The sequence below is a fragment of the Crassostrea angulata genome, chromosome 2, assembly GCF_025612915.1.
Source record: "Crassostrea angulata isolate pt1a10 chromosome 2, ASM2561291v2, whole genome shotgun sequence".
Classification (NCBI taxonomy): domain Eukaryota; kingdom Metazoa; phylum Mollusca; class Bivalvia; order Ostreida; family Ostreidae; genus Magallana; species Magallana angulata.
In genome coordinates this window covers 7,100,742-7,115,277 of record NC_069112.1, presented here as the reverse complement: position 1 = coordinate 7,115,277, position 14,536 = coordinate 7,100,742, and the positions used below count along the sequence as shown (strand labels likewise).

At 36.5% G+C, this 14,536-nt stretch overlaps 2 pseudogenes; one reads left to right on the top strand and one right to left on the bottom strand.

Moving 5' to 3' along the window:
- The first annotated feature begins 298 nt into the window (after nucleotides 1–298).
- LOC128172069 (uncharacterized) lies at nucleotides 299–3,851 on the top strand (annotated as a pseudogene).
- Nucleotides 3,852–3,920: 69 nt separating this feature from the next.
- LOC128172627 (uncharacterized) lies at nucleotides 3,921–5,120 on the bottom strand (annotated as a pseudogene).
- Nucleotides 5,121–14,536: the final 9,416 nt, after the last annotated feature.

The window sequence follows — 14,536 nt, the reverse complement described above, 5'->3', positions numbered from 1 at the left end:
TTGCTTCTTGACAGGCACGTAGCATCGTTTTTGAAAGTGGGGGGGCCAGACTCCTCCAAAAAATCTTGACAAGCAAAAAAAAAAAAAAGGGGGAGGGAAATAAGACTTTCCCAAAATCTTCAAAATCCTAATCCTTCTTTTCGTATTAATTTTTTACATCCTCCAAAAAAGGTAATTCAATTTTCAATATGTAAATTTTAAAAAATTGGTCGCTGCGAGAAAAAGTGGGGGGCCAGGCCCCCCTGATGCTACGTGCCTGGATTCACCCTATGCCTGCGCCATTAGAAAATCTTGGGTAATGGGAGGGAAGCATTCCACTACAGAGATATCCATGATTGACTCGATGGTTAACAAGATATTCATTGTTTGGCAGGTAAGGAGATGAAGACCAAAGGTATCCATGACTCTTGTCAATGTTGCACTGAAACCGAATGGAAATAACATAACCTTTCATTGGAAATTGATGATTCTGCTGCAACAAAAATGTGCTGATATGTGTCCTTCTTCTTGGTCTAACATAAGAAGGTGGGAAAACATTTTTTCTGTCATTCCTTGCAGTGTTTTCATGATTTTCAATTTAGAATGTCAAGAGTTCATTAATAATTAAATCATTGGTTGCAGGTTTGTTTCTCGCTGACGTCAACACATTTTTCACTGTTTGCATTCTGCATTTTTTAAATTCACCATCACCTTGAATATCAATTCTAAAGTTTGTTGATTTCTTGGTCTGGTTATTCGCCATCTTCACATTCCAAGTAACTGATTGATACTAAAAGTTATGCAAAATTTGAAACCTACTGTGGAGGTATAGGAGGGGGTTGAGATAATGGCGATAATAAAAAAATCCAAATTTAACAATGCATAATAAAGATAAATATATAAAAGCTACGAGTTTTCCCTTCATCATGATACTTAATATTTGTAATTTTTTTAGGGGGGGGGGGGGGTGAAAGTGCCAGTTTTCAGTTTCAAAAATCCAATGAATTGACACCAAGACCCCACTTTTACCTCTCAAATGTACCACGAGTAAGCCTTTTGCTATCTTTATGACTTCATGCAGGGAAGCCAGTTTTCGCGCCTTTTCATCAATAAGAGACTTGTGTTCTGTAAACAGTGCTAACATTGCTCGAGTATAAACAATTCAAAATAATCCAGGATAATGCAAATTGAAGTGATTAACCGACAGCTAAACAGAAGTAGGAAATTGCATTAGTGCAAAAAGAGAAACTTATTATTCAAGGATTTATATGATTGGGAATTCCAGTTATTCCTGTGATGGCGGTAAAATGGCTGAGGTCAACTGTAATCTAGAAAGCATTTAAAAGCGCAAATACAATCAATCAGATATTGGAAAATGAAGATGAAAATGGGGAAGTTGACAGTCCTAATTAATGAATTGAGGAGTGTTGGGATGAAAATTGGGAAGTTGACACTCCTGATTAATGAATTTAGGAGTGTTGGGAGTATTAACAGACTTTGTACCTGTTGTAAATGCATGTGTAACATGCTTATCTGTGCCACTTAATTCTACGTAAAATTAATCACCAAGATTAATTAGATTTATTAGTCATAGTCATAAACAGTATTATCAGATTTATTGTGGATTAACTGTTCAACTTAAACACATGTTTACATTGAGGTAAGGCAATTCTTTTATCTGCATGACGGTTACTCTCATCTTGGTGGGAACTATATATAAGCTATGAGTCAGCATCCGGTGTAAACAATAACAAAGGCTGTACCGCCTCTTCCTGTCAATCACTTGGACAGAATTCAAAATTTAGCTGTGCTTCAGTTTTTCAATTCAAAATTAAAAACTAATTAAAAATAAAAAAAACACAATGAAATCCTATTTCTGTGTCTAAGATTGTGGGTGAGTTGCCTTGCAACTATTGCAGTGTAAAGATAACCTAATTGAGAGATATTTCAAATTTAAAGGACAGGTGACACAAAAACATTATATTAATAGCAGTGATGATGAAGATCTTTATAGTGCAAATAAAGATAAAGATCCAGATTTCAGCCTAAGTGATAATGAGGAATCTGAATTTGAAGAAGAATCTGAAGATGAAGAAACATGTAATTACAAATTAGAAACAACAGAAAATCCATCAGAGGAAAAATATTACATTGCATCTGAAAGTTCTCTTCAGAGGCTATTATCTGTGTGTCACATTTGTTGTGGGCAGTGCATACCTATTGTAGAGTACAGCAAAGGCAGCATGATATTAACTCTCTCTACCTGTGAGAATGGTCATAATAATAAATGGCAGTCACAGTCATCACACAAGAAGTTGCCATGGTTCAATCTGCATTTAGCTAGTGCAATTGTGTTTAGTGGAAATATAACGTCCAAAGCATTGATGTTATTTGATCAGTTAAAGGTTCTTGTGCCAAGTGCTCGCAGTATCCTTAGACTTCAAAATTGCTATAGTGTTCCAGCTGCTATTGAAGTGTATAGGCCTACTTCACAACAGGCTGACCTGTTTGAATCCCTACGAGGTATTTTAGCAAACTAGTTCTTAATTTTAATAAATATATCTATTTTTTTTCATTCCCAAAATTATAAATAACCTCTAAAGCAAAGGTACATGGATTAGAATTAAACTTAAACATGTATTTTTATCAACAGATAAATCTCGTGTCGTACTTGGTGGTGATGGGAGGTGTGATTCACCAGGATACAGTGCTAAGTATTGCAGCTACTCGCTCATGGACCTCGAGTCAAATAAAATAATTGATGTTCAGTTGGTTCAGGTAAGATGCCATTTTAAAAAATAGAATTAAAATCAACGATATAATATGCAAACGCAGAATTATACTAATTTTTGCACACAATTTCAGAGCAATGACGTTAAGGGATCAACACATATGAAGTTACTTGGTCTCAAGCGTGGATTACGAGATCTGGAATTGAACAATATTCAAGTGCATGATCTGGTGACAGACCGTCATGTTATGATAAAGTCATACATGAAGAAAGATAGACCAGAAATCAATCATTACTTTGATGTCTGCCACATTGCGAAAGGTACGGTTGTAAATATCCAAAAGCGTATATTCTATTCTGGTGTCATTTTATATATCTACTGTTGCAATTTTGTCTTTTTTAAGGAACATTGCGAAAACTATAAAATGCCGCAAAAAAGCGTGGGGCTGGCCAAATTAGACCATGGATTAAAGGTATTGTCAACCATACCTACTGGGTGGCTGCAAGCAGTGGAGACAATGGTCAACTAAAGCTCGATAAGTGGAAGTCGATCAGCAACCACATTATAAACGTTCACAACCACGACTCAGAAATTTTCCTCGAGTGTGAACATGGGGAACTTGAACCCAGAGACTGGATGAGACAAGGTAATATATGATTTATAACATTTTAAGTGAGGTGATCTTTTATTTCGCTACTCAATTCTTCATCAATAAAAAATGTTTTGTTTACATTCTATTTAGGTTCAAGATGTTACAAAATGGTGAAGGAGGCGTAGAAAGTCCATATCTACTGCGCGATCTTCCCAAACTGTCTCATATACACCAAACAAAAGGTTTAGAAGTTTTCCATTCAGTTGTTAACCATTTTGTCCCGAAGAGTACACACTTTTTCTACACACCAATGCTTGCAAGGTACATTTTGCTATAGTGATCGCAATTAGCTTAAATATCTTGGTAAAATTCAAAAGCTTGAATACTTATTTAATTTCAATCATTTATAGACTTTGTGTTGCTGCTCTCCATTACAATGAAAATGGCACACGGAGGCAATCCATGACCAAAGAAGGCAAACAGCAGTGGCGGGTATGCTACCCAAAGGCAAAAAAGGGACAGGAATGTATTGTAAAACCTGAAAGAGTTCCTGCTACATTTGGGATGTACAAATACATACACAAATAATATGTATGAAATTACAAGTATGAATTAAATCAGAATTTGAAATAAATTATCTTTATTATCCAGAGTACATTGGACACTTGTTAGACAAAGTCTTCTTGAGACGACAGCTGTATCCATCACTTAAATTTGCATATGAAGATTTTGTTTTTGGATATAAAGCCGATAAGCCTCAACTTTTTACTGAAAACTATGAACAATTTGATAAAACTGAACTTGTAAACAAAAGAGGCTCCAGATATTCTCATGGAATTCAACAGTGAAGCCCAAGGACGCGGATATTCGAATCCTACGTAAGATTCTGATGGAAAAGTGTCACGGATTGTTTTTACCGCACATGCAGGAATCACTTTTCTTCTGTTTTTTCCTAATATATGCCAGATCCAACATGTGAATCTTCTATAAGCCAAAATATCGTACAACCTGTGAAATAAAAATAGATTTAACCTGAATAAAATGAATGGTTTTTAATAATATTTTAGCAAATTAAGTTTTTTTTTTTCAAAATGAAATGTCTGCTTGAACATAATTCTTACTCATGTATTGGCTCATTATCATCTATTGGCCCGTCTCGTTCCAAAAACTCATATAAAGAGACTTCCAGGACATCTACGTTCACACAATTACCCCGAAAGCCCTCGTTGTGTAATGCATTTCAGGTTTTTAGAATCAATTTGTTCTATGACTTGAGCCAATTCATGACAGCATAGACATTCTTCTTCCTTTTCCATCATTACACAATTTTCACAATCACACCTGTAAACATTTATTTAAAAAATTCATTCACAAATAATTTGACCTCAAGACATATTATAATTTTTATATGTGCATAGTAACTTTTTTATTTTAATTGTTATCATTAAAATTTGTCAGAAGGACAACAGCTACAATAATGAGATAACATATAATAACATAATGTAATCTTTTTCTTACCATGCCAAATTGTCAGTTCTTGTGTTGCCTTGGTTTCCAACGTTCTCCTCTTCAAATTCTATTTCAGAGCTCTCAGAATCAAAATTATATGGTCTTATATCATCCGGAGCACTACAAACGGTTGCTGTACATTCCTCTTCCTTTGCTTTGTTTACTATTTGGCCGATTGCTGCGTATGTCATCTTTGGCGTGTAACACGCAGGGGTTTCTTATCTCATTAAAGATCGGCAAAACTCGGAGATCAGCCGCAGCTGGGATTTTTAGCACTCTTAATTGAGCTGTGTGATGTCATCCGATGCTAGTCGAAGGGGGGGGGGGGGCTTGTTATAAATTATTTTATCTTTATGAAAGGAAATGTTTTGAGAAGAATATGGTTTTTTGTCACCTGCCCTTTAACTCCTGTAATCTGAAAGTGGCAAGAAAAATCATATTCTCCACCATTTCCCCGATTGACTGCTATTTATACCCAAACCTCGGCCTTTAAGGACGTATGTCTATAATGTGAATAAAATTTCGTCATAATCAAAATACTTTCACTGTTTGAGAATTTGCTAACTACTTTGATAACAAATAATTTTTGGAAAGATAAAACATAAATTTGGTTTTATTGTTTATTTCAAAACGCAGGTACCGGTAGTCACAATATGGAGGTGTCCCATACCACCTGAATAATATTCAATAAACATTTGAAAGTCATATCCCCTACCCTACTACTATCATGTCAACTAAAGTATTTCCTGCATGCAAAACTATTAAATGAAAACCCTCTCCTTTGCATTTTTATACATTTTTTTTCTTTATAAATACAATACCAAAGTACAAGTTATGCGGTTGCTAAGGTAATGAAAAGACGTGTAACGGAACCTCGCCGAGTCTTTGTCTTCTTCAGATAATTATTGAGAGTATTCAGAACAGACAAATCTTTGTCTACGTCATGTTTTATCAGTTTTATTTATCTTAAATGTCTCTTTGCGTTAGAGGTTTATAGCATACACAGGAATCGGAACGGGGGTTGGTATGCGTCCTTGGGCATTTTCTCGAAAGTGAGTATTTCAAATGTAAAATAAATGCAACGTTTGTCCCCGTTGCCGTCAAAGTAACGCAAGCAGCATATAAGTTAATGCTATTACTGTAATAAAGACAGTGATGGTAACGGGGATAAAGATCTCAAATATTCCAAAACAATATATACATCCCATGTGACATTTTGTCTTCAAAGAATAGATTTCCATTTTCAGAACATTGCCCCCCCCCCCCCTCTTTTGTCTTTTGTCTACGTTAGGTAGCTGTAAACATTTTGACTGTCAGAGGTTGTACTTATTTTTACTATATATACAGGTTTTTTTAACATGCGTCTATACGTTAATCACGAAGTGTTCTGAGATCCTCTGTTAAATGAATTATTACCTGCGCCATTTCTTCAGTTCAGTGCATTTTTCTCTTTAAACACACGGCTTTAACTCTGTAAATCCATTCAGAATTTAAAAATTTCTTCTGGTTTCTCCTTATTCGCCTCAATCTGTTTTATAGGTCCAATGACATTGCCAATAAATCCCAAAGTGAAATTCCAGAATTGTTTATATCAATAGACGTATGCTTGGTTGCCGAAACACAATAGGCCTAAATCACGCAGCTATGTTAAGGCTGCCCGATTAATTTCACAGCGATATGTAGAAAGTCACTTGTCTGTACTTCATAAGATATGACGTCATAGTTAACATTGACGTCACGATCTGCATTCCTTTCGATCGTTCTGAGGGAATGTATCGTAACGTAATAAGTGATATTCATTGTGCATAATAAAACCGCTTCATTCCTTTACATAGACACTGTTGTAAATACTAGTGATACTAAATTCAATGTCAACGATATGGAGTATAAAAAAATCAACAGTTTTAAAGCTTCGTAATAGGTAAATAACTATTCATAAACTAATGGTTTTGAGACTCCCCCTGCTACGTGTAATCTAACGAATGGTGATATGTATGTGCATATAAAAAACGGCTTGGCACAAGTGAAAGATAAAAACAATCTTAGTATATTTTACGTGAAATCGGGAGAGAAAATAAGTACCACTGTGAATCTTGCTGGGGTAAACCTACCGATTGACCCGATTTTGTGTAAATCGAGCATAAAAGATAAAAATGTGCCTAATTTCGATGGCGGTGCGAAATGTTTTGACAATATTTCAAATAAACGAAATATTTATATGAACCCCCAGCAAGAACTGCAAAATACATTACTTATCGAAGGATTTTTCATAAAAATATTATTGATTTAATGTCATTATTCACTTGTAACGATGCTATTTTTATAGATTATTTACCGTGTTAGAATACACCCGTCACGTGCTTAAGAAAAATATATGACGTCACAAAAATGCATCAAATATGGTGTTGGATGCCACTGTTAACTTATGTAATAAAAGTTTAAAGACACTCACTCGGTTACGTTTTTTTTCGATAATTAAAATAGTATCATTTTTCGATATATATTTAGCTTCGGACAGCCTTAACATAGCCGCGCAAAATAAAAGGGAACACAAGTCTATCAAAATTAATAATTAAAGTTGAATTAAATTTCTAACATTCATTGTTCAGACGTTACAATGTCTTACAAGACTGTGTAGTTCTATGCATATCACAAATTGTCTGATCGTCTTTACTTTCTATAGACTCCTGCAGCCATACTTTATGATTATGTAAGCATTCATAACTACATTCTTCACCTCATTATTCACACTTCTCTAAGTGGTGGCACGGAACCTCTTGGGTCGTCTATCCGATTTTTTCTGACCGGAAGCTATTGACATGAAGCTGTGCATTACACAGATACATATACTATGTTTGAATCCTCCTACTGTAACCCCTGGGCTTTTGTAGATTCTTCAGCCGACATTGAAATAAAAAATAATTGAGACGAAGCTTTAAATCCGTTTTGAGAGAGAAAGGGAGAGTAGCTCTGTAAAAATCGTAATAATGTACCTTTACTCTCCAAGGTGCTGAAGAATCATTATAGTTGTATCTTATTTCCTCTCCTCTTTCCTTTGTTAGCTTCCTGTTGAATGAGGTCTCAAACACATTCTGAGTGTTTTTCAGCTGATCTTAAGTTTTTACATTCAAATGGTCTGAAAACCGGTGTGAAAACCAAACTGCAAACCATTAATTAAATATGACACAAATTCTTTATCTGGATGATCTTTAAGCCACACATGTAGTATGTCTATGTTGACAAGAGTATTCACAAAGCTAATGTAGTTGCCATCTACTTTGGATGGGTCGGAGGCCCCAAGTGTTGGGGCCAGTAGCCGTTTTTTGCTAAAGTACAATTCTGCCGAGCATGTTCACCACTACAATCTAAACAAATATGAGCATTTCTACATCTAGATAGCTGGCATCCTCTTGTGCCATTAAAGTTGTTGCAGATCTCCTTTCCTGCATGATACAGTTGTTTCTTGCCATAGTAATCGACTTCTCTCTCCAATTGCAATTTTTCTGTTTTCTGCGTGGCAGCCATAGCACAGAAATTTGTAAGATGAAGAGTGCTATGACAATGTGTACAAGACTGCGCTTTCGCATTGGCAAAGATATTGCAGAAAAGTGTATTGTTTCTGACAGACCAATCCACCATGATATTGTTAAATCTTAAATGAGAAGCTGCCATCAAACTAAACTGTGTATGATATTCATAGAATCCTTTTCCAGGGTATCTGGTTGCCATGTCAATGATGTCCCTCTCATAGAGATCCAGTTCGACTCGTCTCTGCGGGTATGCTTCACACATCACACTTTTATATATGCCAAATGCTTGGATGAATTCTCCAAGCAAGAGTGATCTTTGTAACCGATAATCATTTTTTTGCTCTGATTATACCCCCCGCAAACGAAGTTTGGGGGGGGTATATAGGAATCAACTTGTCCGTCCGTCCGTCTGACTGTTCGATTCGTGTCCGGTCCATATCTTTCTTATGAAGAAACATTGGAAGTTCTTACTTCACACAAAGATTGCTTATGACCTAAGGGTGTGTCATGACCTTGAACCAAGGTCATTTAGCCAAGGTCAAGGTCACTGACAGAAAAAGTGCAAAATTTGTGTCCGGTCCATATCTTTCTTATGGAAAAACATTGGAAGTTCTTACTTCACACAAAGATTGCTTATGACCTAAGGGTGTGTCATGACCTTGAACCAAGGTCATTTAGGCAAGGTCAAGGACAGAAAAAGTGCAAAATTCGTGTCCGGTCCATATCTTTGTTATGGAGAAACATTGGAAGTTCTCAGTTCACACAAAGATTGCTTAGGACCTAAGGGTGTGTCATGACCTTGACCTAAGGTCATTTGGGCAAGGTCAAGGTCACTGACAGAAAAAGTACAAAATGTGTGTCCGGTCCATATCTTTCTTATGAAGAAACATTTGAATTTCTCAGTTCACACAAAAATTGCTTATGACCTAAGGCTGTGTCATGATCCTGACCCAAGGTCATTCTGGCAAGGCCAAGGTCACTGGTAAAAAAGTGCAAAATTCATGTCCAGTCCGTTTCTTTCTAATGGACAAATATTGGAAGTTCTTACTTCAGATCAAGATTGCTTTTAACCTGAGGGTGTGTCATGACCTTGAACCAAGGTCAATTTAGGAAGTTCAAGGTCATTGTTTTAAAAAAAATCGGGCTCAGTATACCAATAATTCAAAATGGTTATATTAAATAGCTGCTTGACATGTGGAATTTTGTTTGATTCCAGTCATGTTTGTTAACATAAGGATGCAAATGTCCTCATGCATTAACAGTTAACTTTAACTAAATTGGAATTTAAAGAATAGAAATTGGTCTGTGTACTTATATTAGCATTAACAGTTTTAAAAAATAGAGCAGTTGTAATTTTTAGAAAATGGATGGTGAAATAGATTCATCCAATGATTTCTATCATAGAAAAAAATACATGAGTTTTGATTTTTTCTTAGCGGGGGGGTATCAATTGTGAGCTTGCTCACAGTACCTCTAGTTTCGGTTTGTCCTCTGTTGGCACATAATAAGGAATACGAACTGAAGCTAAGTTTGTCTTTACCTGCTGTGATTTGTTGCCTTAAAGCTGACATGAATTCATAAATACGCATTATTTTCCTTTTATCTCCGACTACCGCCATATTAGTTGTCGATTTCTATTGTTCTGCTCATCGCTACACACCCCCTCTATAAGGCCGAGAGCACTATTCATGCTTCACCGCATTCAGGAAATTCGTACACCCGAACACGTTACCTTGGACGAAAAGACATGGAGAAACGCGTTTTGAACAAAAATAACATGACAACCACTGCACTGGAAGATGTATCCAATTAACGACGAAACAAGACAGACTGAAATCCAGGCACAGATACTTAAAAAATTCCTCGATAATTGTAGACTGTTTTCCTGTGTATGTTATAACATCGCACATGCGCGAACCATATACTGTGGCAGATCGAGCAATGTCAATTATCGCATGGATTTTAGAAATTGGGCGTGTTTGTAGGAACAGATGGAAACGTTGTTACTTTCTTAGGTTTACTCTCCTTTAGCTTCTGTGTTGGATGTAGTGCCGCCGGGGTTTTTCAAGATGCAGACGTTATGCACTCTGTATGAATGACACACGTGTTCGATGTGAATGCGAAGTAAGACAGCACTGTCTGCGCAAAATAATACGGATACCTCGGAAATCCTTTCAAAGAATCAATATATTTTGTAGTTCATTGATATTTGGTTTCCTTATTGCAACATTTTACTACCATGAACAGTATTTGCATTAAGAAGTCCGTGCAACCTGAATGCCTCGATCGGAAAGCAACCGACCGTAACTTTCTCGCCCCATATATATACCCCAGTGGCAGTAGAGGAGCGATCGAAACGAATATGGCGACCAAATGCTTTTATGAATTCATGTCAGCTTTAACTGTGGAGAAATTGTTTCAACTAACGGAAGCGACTCAGCCGAGAAACCAAATCTCGTCCTTTTGTACGAAGGTGCTGGTTGTCGGACTGCAATTCTAGTTGTTGTAGCACTAGGTCCACTCACTGATGAAGACATAGCTACCATGCTGTGGACAGAGTAAAGTTGGACGTATTGTTTACGTCGTTCGATGACGAATTCGCTTGGTTAGTCTGACCGCCGGATTGAACGTTATGATTGATTTCTGTGCTGGCAGATGAACTCGTAGTCTGGGTGTTCATGGAATTCACACGCGATGTCAGATTTATCACGTTCTGCTGCAAACTCTGTACTGTAGACAAAAGCTTCGAAACTAAGTCTATCATCACTCGGTGATCGCCGCCATTATTGTTTTGGACTGGGGCATCTCGGGAAGGCGCGTCCAGCGGGGATCCTGGTCTATTAATAGAATTATCCTCCACCAACCGAATCAAATGGGATCGTTTTGCATTGCTTGGATATATAATGCCGCGGTTATTCAAAGCTTGTTTTAAACGAGAAGTTGTCCAATTTCCTGACAAATCCGGGTCGTAGGCATAAGGCGAATACCTAGTTCGTTTAGGTCCCATATTTTTTGGTACTGTACAAGTCACAGTCAGAACAAATTCCTGAATTAGGTAATAGTTAAACACACACGTCGAATAACGATGATCGAAACACTAGGACATCACGTCAACGAATCATTCGACAGTAAATTCACTTGAATTGAAAGTTATGTTCAATATTAGGAAGATAAAATGTAGCTCTCGAAATCAAAGCGTTCACGCTGAAGACATCTGTATTAATACCAGAGTCCCCCTCTAGGCATCAATGCCCCAGCTGCTCTCCCCTGATTGGTTAATCCAATACTTATACTAAACACGTCTCAAATTACATAACACATTGACTTAATTACATGTACATGTATGTACACGAATATTTTACTACGAATAGATAGCAGCATGAATTAACTGGTGTATAAATAGTAATTATACAATAGTAATCTACAATTAAATTTCAATGATTTGGCCATGACTGCAACCTCCTCCAATTACTTTAGTTTTCAATGGTGGTCCACCACTTTTTTTATGACAACACTTTTTGAAGCATTACTTGTAATTGTGTGTATAAATGCAAGAAGATGCATGTGCACAAACTCGTACATGTATTTCTTCTTTCTATGCATCTCCGCAATAAACAAATCTTTGTACCGCCGCTTTTATGTGGTTGCATTCTTTTCAATGTCAAGGTCAGCAATGGGAGAATATCAGATATAGATTAAAACATTATAGTATGAATCTGGAAGTTTTTCTCGACTGAATCAGCAAGTTCATTCACATTATTTTTGTCTTAATCTTTAAAAATTTGAGGAATCTTGAATTACATGCAACTTAGTTTTAGGGACAAACAATTCAGACACCAACGCCTTTGTCTTTAAAACAAAATGCATTCTTCCCTGGAAGCGAGCTTTCTATAGGCTGGTTCTCTTTCTGTCAGTGCTTTGTTTTCCCATTGTTGTGATACATACAAATTGTCTTTGATGTATATTTTATGAAAGTGTATGAACAGTATTATAAACTATGTCCCTGGCTGTCCATGCGCCCACCATCTAATGTGCTAATTGATGGGACAAGTTAAGTTTTCTTAAATCTGTGAAAAGTTATAAAGCGTATGATAGAAAGTTTCAAGACAATTGCCAGTGTTGCAATTGTTTGAAAATCATTGCCCAGCATTATGATGGCTAAAACAAAAAAGCAAATATACAGCTTGCTTTCTTACGTTTGGAACTGGCTGTGAGTATAAAGAAAATTTCTTTTTAGCAGATTAGGTAAACCCCGAAATCGTGATTGTAGATTCGCCAGCTTTGCTTCAAGGTGAAATCGACTAGTAGTAATTTTAAGAAGTCATTTATCGCCAAAAATATCGGAGATCGATGGCAGATTAACCTACTTAGTATCAAATCAGAGCCGATTCAATACCAAAGACAGACTTATCAGTACATCTTGTCTGTAATCGATGTGTTTTCCCGTTTACTGATGTTCTGCATGACATATTTATGGAATATTGTACTACAAAAGTTATTGAGTGTGACAATGGGGGAGAGTTTAAAGGACCATTTGAATCCTCGTTATTAAAACATAGAATTAAAGAAAATAACAAGCCGTCCATATCACCCGGAGTCGCAGAGCAAATGCAAGAGGTTGCACAATACATCGAGAAGGAAACTTGGATTCCTGAAAAGTTCGAAAAGGGTTCGAACTGGGTGTTAGATCTACAAATAGTCGTCCATTCGATAAACGCTTTTCCAATGGAAGTACTCCGCAATCAGAATCCGTTTGAAATCTTTTTGGGGCGACAACATGAAAAACACACACCACTCCCTAACCTTTCCCAAATGAAACAACGGGATAGAAAGTCAACAGCTAGATGTGTGCAAAGAATGAATTAATGCGTCAAAGCCTTCAACGTTTAAAATTTGAGAAAAGGTGTTCATACGCTTTCCTTCATGTAAGTCTAGAATACCGAGGCGAAGATATATTTTGCAGGGAACAGTTTTGGAAAGGAGACTAAAACACATAAATATCCCATTCAGTCTCATGACCCAATAAATGAATCTTTTAAAACGGAATGGATAGGGGTGGAAAATGTAACAAGCGAGACTTTGCATAAGGGAAAACAAAGGATAATAAAGAGGATACGAACAGAGCACACAAGGAAATATTTAATCCCTCTTTTACACAGAGACCGGCTGAAGAGTCTCGATGTACTGAACAATGGCTCAGTAAAGATTCTACTAAATCCAAAAGGAGATAGAAATTTTCAGTTTGAAGCTATAGCAGAGTTCTTAAAATCTTTCGGTCCTGTCGGCAAGACCGATTAAAATAACCAAGGACCGATTACTTGATGTTGCCTGTCAGTCCAAATGACCGGTAAAAGTTGACAGGGGAACTTGCAAAAACATGACTAAATTTCGTACGAAAGCAACGAAGTTAATGCAAACTATTCAGGGTAATCACTGAGGAGATCCGAATGCATACGATAAATCAAGAGGATTTTTCGCAGATTTTTGGCTCTCTCTAGACTGATCATACGTTTTCGGAACATCTCAGTACTAATGAATATAACTTACGTCACTTATATGTAAACTTCCGATGCTTTCGATAAGAGTACATATCGACACTATATAATTATTTTTGGTTATAAAATGCAACTAGCAGATGTATAGTCAGGCCAAAGGAATAAGGTTTTCGATCATTTTCCAACATAGATATCGTCAGAAATCACTTGGAGAAATTGGAGAACTGGTTTAAAACATAGCGTGAACCGATGGCCCCCTATAAATCCAAGATGGCGAGTGTCGTCTTTTTTACGTTTTTTATGTATATAAATACACTTTTTACACATTGAAACAGGGTTTTAAGTTAAGGTTTTCATTGTATTACACAGAAATACACACACAAATACTAATTTTAATCATTTATGTCTTCGGGAGCAAATAATAACTCCACTATTCGATAACTAAGTCCCTGTGGCATGTTGTTTGCAGAAAGCAAAAAGAGAACGAGAAAGAAAGATAAACAAGAGGCCAATTGGCCTTAACGGTCACCTGAGTAGCATATATCCCATACACAAACTTGTCATGGAGTCTCATATATGCATCTTATTAATTAGGTTTCATACTGGAGTAGAAAAATTATAAATTTGTAATGACGACCACGTTTCAAAAAGAACTGTGAAACCTATTATTTTGGTGAAAAACTAAAAGATCTGGTCAAC